The 8,220-nt window shown below is 45.9% G+C and overlaps 1 long non-coding RNA gene and 2 other non-coding genes across 6 annotated transcripts in view; 2 read left to right on the forward strand and 1 right to left on the reverse strand.

Annotated features, from left to right (window-relative positions):
* Positions 1-7,082, reverse strand: part of LOC119618261 (uncharacterized) — a 174,743-nt gene extending 167,661 nt beyond the window's left edge. For 3 of the 4 annotated variants that reach the window (XR_012094575.1, XR_012094579.1, XR_012094580.1), the window contains exon 1: positions 6,964-7,082. This is a non-coding gene — a long non-coding RNA (uncharacterized lncRNA). The remainder of the gene's footprint in view (positions 1-6,963) is intronic. The other variant, XR_012094576.1, reaches the window with a different exon arrangement.
* TRNAD-GUC (transfer RNA aspartic acid (anticodon GUC)) lies at positions 6,726-6,797 on the forward strand. Its single transcript has one exon. It is a non-coding gene; the product is annotated as a tRNA-Asp (tRNA).
* A 368-nt stretch (positions 7,083-7,450) lies between the features above and the next one.
* Positions 7,451-7,522, forward strand: TRNAW-CCA (transfer RNA tryptophan (anticodon CCA)). The gene has a single exon. It is a non-coding gene; the product is annotated as a tRNA-Trp (tRNA).
* The last annotated feature ends 698 nt before the right edge of the window (positions 7,523-8,220 follow it).

Raw genomic sequence — 8,220 nt, forward strand, 5'->3', positions numbered from 1 at the left:
ACTGCGCAGGTTTTTTTGTGGACATAGGTCTTCATTTCTCTTGGGTCAATATCCACGAGTGGTGTTGCTGGGTCTTAGGATAAATGTATGTATGTTTGTTTCTTTGGAGACAGTGTCTGGCTCTGTCACCTAGGCTAGAGCGCAATGGCTCGATCTCAGCTCACTGCAATGTCTGCCTCTCGGGCTCTAGTTCTCCTACCTCAGTCTCTTGAGTAGCTCAGACCACAGGCACACACCACCACAACTGGATAATTTTTGTATTTTTGTAAAGATGAAGGGGTCTTACCATGTTGCCCAGGCTGGTCTCAAACTCCTGGACTCAAGTGATCCTCCCACCTCAGCTTCCCAAAGTGCTGAGATTGCAGGTTCAAGTCACTTTGCCCAGCCTACATCTTAATTATAATCAAAATTCATAGACTAGTACCCTTAAAAAGAGTAAATTTTACCCTAATAAATTATAAATTATACCTCAATAAACCCTAAAAATAGTAAATAGGTAAGTGGAGAGAGAGAGAGAGAGATACATACATACATACATAGTAGATAGATGATAGATAGATAAGATAGACAGACAGACAGATAGAAAGAAATAAGAGGCCCCCCATAAGTTCTCAACACAGCCTGGAAGACTCTGCATTGTCCTACTCCCATCAGCCTTTTCAGCCTCATCTCCCCATGATCCTGCCCACCCTCTCTGCTCCTCTCTAGTCACTTCTGCCTTCTTTCACACCCTCTACCCACCACATTTCCTCTGTTCCTACAACCTTAGCACATCCAGTTCCATCTACCTAAGAAGCTCTTTCTTTTGCTCTTCCCCATCATCTTAGTAACTGTCACAGTTGTAATTTTACTTTTTTTGGTTTGTTTGTGTGTTTTGGATACATAGTCTTGCTCTGTCGCCCAAGCTGGAATGCAGTGACATGATCTCCGCTCGCTGCAACCTCCCCCTCCCAGGTTCAAGCAATTCTCCTGCCTCAGCCTCCTGAGTAGCTGGGAGTACAGGGGCCTGCCTCCATGCCCAGCTAATTTTTTGTATTTTAGTAGAGACGGGGTTTCACCATGTTGCCCAGGCTGGTCTCAAACTCCTGAGCGCAGGCAATCTGCCCGCCTCGGCCTCCCAAAGTGCAAGGATTACAGGCGTAAGCCACTGCACTCGGCCTGTAATTCTACTTTTTTTGTTTTTGTTATTTTTTTACTAGTGATATGCATCTCCTCCACTAAAACGAAAGCTCCTTGAGACTAGGGTCTTTGTTCATCACTGTATCTCCAGAACCTACTACTGTGTTTTACCTACACAATGAGTGCTTAACCATTATATTCAACTGTGACTACTTTATGTCTCAACCTTAACACATCCAAAACTGAAATGTTGACCATCCACCTGCTCCCACTAGGGTCATTACTCCACATGCAGGGCTGCCATAGTGCACAATTCCAAGGAGTGCCATCCACAACGCAGTCTATGGATGGCACCTTGCCTCTGTAAAGCGAACTAAATATGGCCAGAGAAGGACTCCGTACTTATATATTTGAGTCCTTGTGGACAACTGTAACCTAACTTAATGGGTAGACAACATTGAAAACCTAATTTAGGAGTATGCAACTCTAACAATAGCTGAGTCTTGGCCAATCACAGCAGCCATACTTCAACCACTCATACACTGCTGAGTGTTCAAACTGTGTCCAAATAAGGCAGACGACAACCTGAAACCAATCCAACTGTTTCTGTACTTCACTTCCAATTTCTGTACCTCACTTCCCTTTTTTTGCCTGTAAATTTGTTCTGACTACCAGGCATCCCTGGAGTCTCTCTGAATCTGCTGTGATTCTGGGAGCTGCCCGATTCGTGAATAGTTTATTGCTCAGATAAACTACTTTACATTTATTTATTTATTTTTATTTATTTATTAAGATGGAGTCTTGCTCTGTTGCCCAGGCTGGAGTGCAGTGGCTTGATCTTGGTTGACTGCAACCTCCACCTCCCGGGTTCAAGTGATTCTCCCACCTCAGCCTCCCAAGTAACTGGGATTACCAGCACATGGCACCATGCCCAGCTAATTTTTGCCTTTTTAGTAGAGACAGGGTTTCACCATGTTGGCCAGGCTGGTCTCAAACTCCTGACCTCAAGTGATCCTCCCACTTCGGCCTCCCAAAGTGCTGGAATTACAGGCATGAGCCACTGCGCCTGGCCAAACTCCTTTACATTGAATTCAGCTGAAGTTTTTCTTTTACCAACTTCTTCCCAGTTATGCCCTTCACATGACTGCCGATACGAATGGTGCCCTCTGGAGTTGTGCATTACTCTTCTCAACCTCAGTGATGGCAACTCCATCCTTCCAGTTAGTTGCTCAGGCCAAAAATTTTGGAGGCATCCTTGACTCCTCTTTTTAACTCATATCTCACATTTACTCTACCAATAAATTCTATTGACTCAACGTTCAAAATACATAGCACTTGGGGCCAGGCACAGTGGCTCAGGCCTGTAATCCTAGCACTTTGGGAGGCCAAGGTAGGAGGACCCCTTGAGCCCAGAAGTTCGAGACCACCCTGGGCAACATTATGAAACAGTCTCTACAAAAAATACAAAAATTAGTCGGGCGTGGTGGCATGTGCCTGTGGTCTCAGCTACTCAGGAAGCTGAGGTGGGAGGATCTCTTGAGCCCAGGAGGTTGAGGCTGCAGTGAGCCCTAATTATGCCACTACACTCCAGCTTGGGTAGACAGAGTGAGATCCTGTCTCAAAAAAATAAACAAAATACATTGGCAACTCTCACCTTCTCCATTACTTTCACTGAAGCCTGAACCACCCACCAATATCCCCTATATGGATTATTGCAATAGACTTCATATTTCTTGCTTCTGCTCTTGCCCTCCTACAATCTACTCTCAACCCAGTAGCCAAAGATCCTTTTTTTTCTTGAGACAGAGTCTCACTCTGTTGCCCAGGCTTAAGTGCAGTGGTATGATCATAGCTCACTGCAGCCTCGAACTCCTGGGCTCAAGTGATCCTCCCACCTCAGCTCCCCAAGTAGCTGTGACTACAAGTGTGAGTCACAACACCCAGTTATTTTTTTTTTATTTTTAACAGAGACGGGGTCTTGCTATGTTGCCCAGCCAAAGACCCTTTAAAACATAAATCAGACCATATCACTACTCTGTTCAAAACCCTGCAGTTCGGCCGGGTGCGGTGGCTCAAGCCTGTAATCCCAGCACTTTGGGAGGCCGAGACGGGCGGATCACGAGGTCAGGAGATCGAGACCATCCTGGCTAACACGGTGAAACCCTGTCTCTACCAAAAAATACAAAAAACTAGCCGGGCAAGGTGGCGGGCGCCTGTAGTCCCAGCTACTCGGGAGGCTAAGGCAGGAGAATGGCGTAAATCCGGGAGGCGGAGCTTGTAGTGAGCTGAGATCTGGCCACTGCACTCCAGCCTGGGCGACACAGCGAGACTCCGTCTCAGAAAAAAAAAAAAAAAAGATTAGCAAATATTAATATAGGAACAAGGGTGACACATATGTTCATACTAGTTATAAAGTTTTTCTCTCCATAGCATGTCCTTATTTGTTAAAATACATGTATATGGAACTGTGCAGCAGGGTGAAAATTGCAGATTTTGCAGTCAGAGCTTGGGTGATTCCTGGCCTTTCACCACCTCCTATCTGTGTGATCTTGCAGAAGATTCCCAAATAGGAATAAAAACACTTGTCCCATTGACCTAACAGGCTGTTGAGAAAATAAAATGAATGTGAATCATTTAGCAAGGGGAGATATACAGCATAGTTCTTTAGGAAGAGCAGGATATGAAACTTTCAGTAACATTCATTGCCTTCATGCCATTTATTCCCGAAGAGAGTTCCATGCCCTCTGTACTGCCAGTCAGATTTTAACCTTTATTTTTGCCCAGTGCTGACAGGGAGGAATCTCTGAGCTCCCTCACCCTGTTCAGGTTAATTGCCCTCTCTTTTCCTTTCCATTTTCGGAAGATGGACAGCAGGTGCTGCGTTCCCTGCTCCCTGATCTCGCTGACTCAGGCTGCCTCTTACTTTCACCAGGGATGAAAAAGGAGCACTAACAACACGTGTGTGAGCACTGGCATAGCTTTACCAGAGCTTCGGTGGACAGGATGTCTCTTCTAAAGGAGGAGATGAAGCTGCTTCTCCCAAGAATGCAGAACACAGGGCAAACAGTTGATTCAGGAGAACTGGGTTCACTGCCCCATAGCTCTACCAACTGAGAGACTTGGGGAAGTCCCTTCGATTTTATCAGGAAAAGGACGTCATCATCGCTATCACAGTGCCCTTTGGCCCTGGCAAAAGTTTTTGGAGGGTCAAAGTGGAAGGAGGCCCCGGCACACTGAGAGTTTGTTTTGAGGCTTTTGGTGTAGTTAACAGTGAAACAGGGGCCAGGCCCAGTGGCTCACGCCTGTAATCCCAGCACTTTGGGAGGCCAACGCGGGTGAATCACCTGAGGTCAGGAGTTCTAGACCAGCCTGACCAACATGGTGAAACCCCATCTCTGCCAGAAATACAAAATTAGCTAGGTGTGGTGGCGCATGCCTGTAATCCAGCTACTTGGGAGACTGAGGCAGGAGAATCGCTTGAACCCAGGAGGCGGAAGTTGCAGTGAGCCAAGATTGTGCCATTGCACTCCAACCTGGGCCAGAGAGCGAAACTGCGTCTCAAAAAAAAAAAAAAAAAAGAGAGAGAGAGAGTGAAAAAGGGTTGAGCACGGCCGTTCGAGGCTGAGGCGGGTGGATCACTTGAGGTCAGGAGTTTGAGACCAGCCTGACCAACATGGTGAAACCCCCGTCTCTACTGAAAATACAAAAGGGAGTGGTGGCTTGCGCCTGTAGTTCCACCTACTCGGGAGGCTGAGGCAGGAGAATCACTGGAACCCAGAAGGTGGAGGTTGCAGTGAGCCGAGATCGTGCCACTGCACTCCTGCCTGGGTGACAGAGCAAGATTCTGTCTCAAACAATAATAATAATAATAATAATAATAATAATAATAGCAAAAAAGAAAGCCAAAACATGCCTCAGAAACTGCCATTTAATATCTGCATTAAAAACTTATCCCTTCCATCAGATGAAAAATACCTTATAATTTATTATTGATAATACATTAATTCATAGCATACTAGAAACAAAGGATTCCTTAAAACACATATGTAAGTTTGTTGTTGTTGTTGTTGTTATTTTTATTTTATTATCTTTAAGGTTAATTTGTTGGGTAGGGGTCAGTGAGTACTGATCGGTTGGGTTGGAGACAAGACACATAAGTTTAAGTTCTATAATGAAACGCTTTCAATCATGTCAGTTTATCTGTGCCTATAAACACACTCCTTAGAGAAAAGTCAAGTTTACCGCCGGGCGTGCTGCCTCACGCCTGTAATCCCAGCACTTTGGGAGGCCGAGGTGCCTGGATCACCTGAGGTCTGGAGTTCCAGACCAGCTTGACCAACATGGTGAATTCCCATCTACTAGATATACAAATTGGCCTGGCGTGTTGGCGGGCGCCTTTAATCCCAGCTACTCGGGAGGCTGAGACAGGAGAATCCCTTGAACCTGGGGGGCGGAGGTTGCAGTGAGCCAAGATCGTGCCACTGCACTCCAGCCTGGGCAACAAGAGTGAAACTCTGTCTCAAAAAAAAGTTTACATATAAGGCTCTCCCAGTATCCCTAGGAAGAGGGTGGATCCTGTCTATGAACGGGTTTAGATTAGTGCACTTTCCTAACCCTGTGTTTAATCAGTGGCACATCCTGGTTTTGAATTATTTAAACGTATTATTACTTAGCCATTTACATACTTATGTTGGTCACTTCCAGGTAAACTGTAGCCGCCTACAGAGACCGAAACAGAAGTCGGCTGATAACATTTTGATAAAATTTCATTTGACCGCAGCTGGTCATTTCATTGAGCGCTTTTGTATTACAAAAGTGTGAATTGGCCGGGCATGGTGACTCACGCCTGTAAATCCCAGCACTTTAGGAGGCCGAGGCGGGTGGATCACTAGAGGTCACGAGTTCGAGACCAGCCTGGCCAACATGGTGAAACCCCGTCTCTAGTAAAATACAAAAATTAGCCAGGCATGATGGTGCGTGCCTGTAATCCCAACTACTTGAGAGGTTGAGGCGGGAGAATGACTTGAGCCTTGGAGGTGGAGGCTGTAGTAAGGCGAGATCGCACCACTGCACTCCAGCCTAGTCGACAGAGCGAGACTCCCTCTTAAAAAAAAAAAAAAAAAAAAAAGGCTTACGAATTGTTTGAAGAGACAGGAGACCGCGGCGACCCTAAGTGTTCCAGACATCTGGCAGCCATATGCTATCCTTGAACGTGAACTTCAGAGTGAAAGTAAAAATCTGTAAGGGGAAGGCTCTGCCGCAAGTCACGTACCACTGGTCAATTTAAAAAAAAACAAAAACAAAAAACAAAAAACCTCAGGCCAGCAACCTAAATCATTTAGAAAGCGTCAAGAGCCTGGGAAAAACCATTTTCACACACTTCTCCAGCACTAACATGGGAAGCGCGTTTGCTTCACATATTCCAAACCTTTTATTCTTCCCACCAACATCAAGAGTACAAGGCGCCCTGGGAGGACAATAAGCCTAGCAACGGCTCCAAAAGACCAGACCTTCCTACTTTCCAGGGGCAGGCGACAGGTGACGGAGCGCTAGAAGGGTCTTACTGCTCCTTGAAGACAGGTCCGACAAAAGTTTCAGTCAACCACTCCTCGTTAGTATAGTGGTTAGTATCCCCGCCTGTCACGCGGGAGACCGGGGTTCAATTCCCCGACGGGGAGACGACCGTTATTATTTTCTGTATCATTCAATGACAGAACACTCCTGTTAAAGATAATGTGCTAAACCAGTTCCCTTAAGTGCACGACCATGTCTTTTCAAAATGGTGACTTTTAATCTTAATGCCCACCATGAAATGAAAACCTCCCCTGAGAGAAAATGCCTTACATTGTTTGCAGGAAGAGAGGAAAGGGAAAAAGAAAACGCTCTGAAGGCCTCCGCCCTTGCCTCCAGCCGCCATCTTGCGAAGACCTGCGCTGGCGTACTGGCGCCTCTCCAGATTACAACTCCAGGTCGCGAACTCAGCGCGAGGAACCTGTTGGGGGAGGGGGGAGAGGGAGGAGTCTCGCGCCTAACGGGGCGGGGGCGGGTAAGAACGGAAATCATTTGGTAAAGAAGAGGAAGGGCCAATTTCCTTTGATCCTGGAGACCCGACTAAACGGGAAGCCCCGTTCTCCCGCCTCCGCTGGTTACGTCCCAGCCTTGGTTAGAGGACTAGCAGTCAGGAAAGTTTGGATGCTGAAGGAATCGGTCTCCTGGTTCCACAGATACTGGGTAGAGGGGCAGAGAGTAAATGGAAGACAAAGACGGATACTCTTGGAAGGAACGCCATTTATCGGTGTCCTAAGAAACTGCGTGAGCCACAGCCCAGCAGGACCTCGTGGCGCAACGGTAGCGCGTCTGACTCCAGATCAGAAGGCTGCGTGTTCGAATCACGTCGGGGTCAAGTGGTGTTTTTGTTTTTGTTTCCCATTTCTCTTATGTATTTTAAGTGGTGTTTTTGTTTTTGTTTTTATTTCCCATTTCTCTTACGGATTTTAAACTACCGACTCCTAGAAGCTGAGGTGTATTCCCGCCGCCAGTTTTCTTGAATGTTAGAATTTTGTCCTCTTTCAGGTGTTATGGTACTAATCCTTGGTTTGCAGTTATGGTACTAATCCTTGGTTTGCAGGAAGATATGATTTACTCTATATCGAAGAGCCTCAAGGCTGATGTTTTTATCATTTGGCCTTTTAAAGTGAGGTTTTTTTTGGTCACTTAACATGCATGATGTGTAAAGAGGTGGACTATTACTGCTGTGCATTAGTGGGTGTATCAGTCCACTAGTCTATCACAGGAAGTGTACAATATACTGTACAAGCTGTTTTTTCCAAAGTTTTAGGCTGTTTGCCTTTCGAGAGTACAATAGTGTACAATTTCTAATTTTGAATATTATACTAATCAAGTGTCTTAGCCCTTACCGTGTGCCAACACTGTGAACAACTTCACAATGTGTGACTATTATCCCACTTTTACAAATGTGGCTGTGGCTTACAGGGTTAGTGACCTGCTAAGGGTCACCCAAGATTCTGAACCAGGTGAACAACTCTGGATCCCTCTTTATAAATACTTTATAATAAAGGTAGAAACAAGCAGTTGAAAGAA

Source organism: Chlorocebus sabaeus, chromosome 11, assembly GCF_047675955.1.
Source record: "Chlorocebus sabaeus isolate Y175 chromosome 11, mChlSab1.0.hap1, whole genome shotgun sequence".
Taxonomy (NCBI): domain Eukaryota; kingdom Metazoa; phylum Chordata; class Mammalia; order Primates; family Cercopithecidae; genus Chlorocebus; species Chlorocebus sabaeus.